We start from the raw sequence: 4,587 nt of genomic DNA, 5'->3' as shown, positions 1-4,587 counted from the left end.
GGGTGTTCCTTTATTTTGTGTTAATTTACATATATTTGCATATGTGCTATATAAGGCATTCTTTCTATGAATGAACTGATGTCATCTAATGGATGTCCAGGGATGGGAAAACACCCTACGGGCTCATGGTTCCATCCAAATCTTAGCAGTCAGAGGTCTTCAGTAATTAGCCCTCCCTCCCCCTCCCTTTGCAGAGGAGTAACAGGCTCAGAAAGGGAATGTGAGGAGGCCGATGTCACACAGCAAGTGAAGAATGCCAGGCTTCCTCCAGGCTTCCCACCATTTTGCCCGATGCACCTGGCTTCTCTGTCCACGCAGGGTTGAGGGTGCAAGGGGAGGCTTGGTTTTCTCTGGAGGCCTTTCTCTGCGCCCCAGCATAACAAAGCCCGCTGGCTTGGCAGCCTCCGTAACCACCACAGGAAACCAAATTGTAGTAGAAAGTCAGATGCGAGTGGAAAATCCTCTTAGAGATGTGAGATCGTTGCTTTCACCTGTTCTAAAAATAACCCAGTTTATTAGAGATTGATAGATGACAAGATAACCCACAGTTACTCCTTTGGGGCTGGGGAGAGGGGAGAGTGCCGTCTGTTGAACAAAGGGGGAGCTGGGAGGTGCTGGGGGGACTGGTGAGCTGACTGGCCTGGAACGCAGTGTTCAGTGAAAGTTAGGAGGGGGGTGGACAGGTGCTCCTTGGGCCCGTGGGAACAGCAGGAGCAAGGCAGTGGGCGCTGCCTTCAAGGACCCTCGTCCAAGGACTGGGGCGACAGATAACAAATAAAGTCACTGCCGATTGGGAGAAGGGCTCCCAGGGAAACAAGCAGTGCTGAGATGAAGAGGAACCGGGATGGTCAGGGAGGCTTCTGGAAGGAGGGGGCACTTGAGCTGGGACTGGACAGTAAGAAGGATGGGGGGAGGGCATCTCCAGGAGAGAGACCAGCAGGTACCAAAGCCAGAGGTAGATAGGAGTTTGGCGGTTCTGGAAGCTGGAAGGCCAGTGCTGGGCAGGGAAGAAGGGGGTGTGGACTGGCAGGAGGCGCTGGGGAGGGGGCAGGGCCGGGCCTGTGCTGGCTTTGGGGGCTTGTAAGCTTAGGGATTTGATTCCGGGTCAGTGAGAAGCTAAGGAAGGAAGGTTTTCAGCAGTGGTATTAGGAGATGTGGTTTGCCCCTTAAGAAGCTTGTACTTGGGGCGCCCAGCGGGCTCAGTCAGTGGAGCACGTGACTCTTGATCTCGGGGTTGTGAGTTTGAGCCCCACGTTGGGCATAGAGATTACTTAAAAAAAAAAAAAAGAAGCAGCAGCAGCAGCTTGCTCTTGCCTGTCATGTGGGGTAATGAGGCGAGGGTCAAGCAGCAAGGAGACCAGCCAGGCAGTGGAAATGGCGTCCTGCAGGAGTGCCAGGGGCCTGGACTAAGATGGGGAGAGACCTCAAAGTATGTTTTGGAAAGAAACTTCACAGGAGCTGCAGATGGACTGGATCGGGGGTGGGAAGAGGGGGGAGAGAAAGAAGGCACTAGAAGGGACACCCAGGTTTCTGGCCTGAGCACCTGGTGAGTGGCAGTGTCATTTCCTGAGGTGGGGACACGTGCAGGCCAGACAGGCGGGTGTGGGAATCCGGTTTGGGGCATGGGAGGTTTCAGAAGCTTGCAGATTGCCAAGAGACTCTGCTGGAAGGCCGCTCCCGAGGGCCTAGCAGTCTCGGGCCATCTCACAAAAGCAGGCCGTTGGTCCTTCCATTATTGCTCATGAAGTCTGCTCAGTGAGTGCCAGGGGACCAGAGAGCAGCTCTGCTGTGTTTTAGAGCCCCAGCCCCCAGAACAGCGCCTGGCACGGAGTAGGTGCAACAAAAGTTGGTGGATGCATGAAGAAGGCTCGCGGACGTGGCAGGTGCTTCGTAAATATTGAAGGAATTCTCTGACTCCTTCTCTCGCACCCCCATATCTCGTCAGTCCGTGACTCCTACAGATTTGCCTTCCTCAGTGTTTCTCAAGCCAGTCCCTTACTCCATCCCCACCGCCACCGCCCCAGCCCAGACCCCTCTGCATTTACCTATGTTTGCTGGGAGCCGTGAGTATCCTCTACGTGCCAGGCACCGTCCTAGGCCCTTAGGAGTAGCATTGTCACTTAGCCTGTAAAACAACACTGAGGGGCGGGAAACCTTTCCTCCTCTTCACTACTCACAGCCTCCTGGGGGGGTCTCCCTGTCTTCGGGCCCTGCCCTTCCAACCCATCCTCCAAACTTCAACCAGCGTGGCTGGCAAAACTCCAAATCGGATCTGTCCGTCCACGGCTTCCAACCCTCTCATTGTCTGCAGGATCATGGCCCCACGGCTTCACGTGGCTGACAGGACCTGAGTTCCAGCCCTGCCTCGTGGGCTCCTGTGGCTCATCTGGTCTCCCCTTGCACCCCTGGAGCGTCCGGCTCTGTTTCTCCCGCCCGTGCCTCTGCCAGGAGGGCCCTTCCCGTGGCTGGTTCATTCCTATTCGGCACGTGAGGCTCAGCTCCTCTTCCCATCTTCTTGGACTCCGCCACTGGCTAGGTTGGAGGTCCCTTAAGCCACCCCCTCCCCACTCTGTGTTGACTTCATCAGCACCTCTAGTAATAACGACTCTATTTTAGATGATCATTTGTTTTTCAATTAATGTATAGGATTATTTCCAGCTCATTAGGTCGGGTGGTTCCTTAGTCACGACCGAGCAAGAAACCCCAGCAGCATTTCCTGATCTTCCAGGGCGAGAGCGGTGGTCAGTGATTCTGCTCTTTCCTGAGTTAGCTTTGATCTGAAATGAGTCACACGGTCCACAGACCACGTATATGTGAGTAGAATGGGGCCGAGGGGTCTTCATCCCTTTACAAATTCTGGACTACACTGAGGGGAAGAAGGTCTCAGTATTTATTTTCACCCAATGCATTCTGATCCTGGTCTTCCCTCTCCCTTGGGGTTCAAGGGGTTCCTGGAGCTTTCTGGCTAAGGGGGCCTGGCGTCCAGTTGAGGGTTCTCTGCCCGCTAGGTAGGGGTCTGTGGCTGTATGGTGCCCTTGCAGCCGGCTCAGTGCCCCGGAGCGAGAGCTCACCCCGGCCACGTTTCCACATCTCGCTGCCGTGTGGGACCACGTGGCTGCCACTCTCCTTGCAAAGCTCTGGCACCTCGGGACCTGCTCCAATTTCATGCAAATGGCAGCTCTGGCTGGACCACAGGTGCGTGATCCCACAGTGTCCCGGGAGAGACAGACACAGCCAGCCATGGAGAACCGATGCCCAACCAGGTGTCCGCTCGGCATCAGCTTCCTTCGGGCTTGGCTACCGCAGCTCCAGCTCAGGGACCAGACTCCTGTTGTTCTGGGCAAAATGCAGACCCTATAATAATAGTCTCTTGTATTTATTAAGGCATATTCTATAACATGTACTATACTGAGTGCTTTCCAAGTACCAAGTAATGTAATCCCGACAACAGTCTTACAGGGTGGGTAGTTATCGGCCCCCATTTTATGTATTTAGGAAATTGAGGCACAGAGAGGTTAAGTGACTTGCCTACCAGCCACACAGCCAGTAAATGACAGAACTGGGCTAGAGACCAAGCAGGCTGGTTCCAGAGCCCCACTCTTGGCTGGTACATGCAAACCCTTCGACCCGTCACGCGAGGCACGTCTGTTTGCTTGTCTGTCTCCACTGAGAACGAGAACTGCGTCTTGTTGCTCCTTATCTTCAACACTGGCACAGCAGCGGGCACCCAGTAGGTGCTCAAACAAGCCCCCCTTAACAGGAGCCAGTCTGAGACCTCCTACTTTGGATAAGAGAGCCCAGGGCAGAAAAGGTGTTTCATATTACAGCATTTTGCAGCCATCTGTCCTACAAGATCACATTCATGGGCACAACACCGGTGGGCGTGGATTATTAGACCCACCTGTCAGATGTGGACACTGAGGCCCAAGGAGGCTAAGAAATTCATCTAAGTCACCCAGCGAAGAGTTGGCGGAGATGGAACCTAAATCCAGGTCTCCTGACTCCAAGTCCAGTGCTCACTCTACGCCACCAGAAATGGCGCCAGGGAAGATGTTGCTGAACCCAAACCCAGTCCCAGGGACATGGGGGTCCTGCCGAGTCAGGGGTCATTAATCACAACGTCTCCCAGCAGGGGGGCGCTTTCGGGGACAGAGACTTGCTTCCCTTCCTCCCAGCCCTCAGGGTCCAACACCTCTTCAGGGCAGGAAACTCTTCCTTGTCACAAAGAGGGAGCCCTCCCTCCCCGCCCTCCCCCTCACCCCGGGCTGCTCCCCTCCCTATCCCCCTCGAGGGTCTTGGTCAAAGCATCCGCTTGTCAGTGTAAATCTGCGGGGTTCAGACCAGCAGCTGGAGATGGATGGGCAGGAAGCAGGAACAATGGATGAAAGACCCTCTGTGCCCAGGTGGGTGGGGGAGGGAGAGGCCGGAAACAGAAGCCTCTCTCCTATGGAAGCCTGGAGCCGCGGGCTGGCGGGAGGCCTGGGAGGCCTGGGAGGCCTGAACCTGCCGGGGTTTATTTGGATTCCCCAAGGATCCAAGCTGGGAGCCCTTCACAAACAGCAGACCAGCTCATCTCCATGGGGTGCC

This window comes from Ursus maritimus, unplaced genomic scaffold (genome assembly GCF_017311325.1).
Source record: "Ursus maritimus isolate PB19 unplaced genomic scaffold, ASM1731132v1 scaffold_32, whole genome shotgun sequence".
NCBI classification, from domain to species: Eukaryota; Metazoa; Chordata; class Mammalia; order Carnivora; family Ursidae; genus Ursus; species Ursus maritimus.
Note: the sequence above shows the minus strand (reverse complement) of the source record.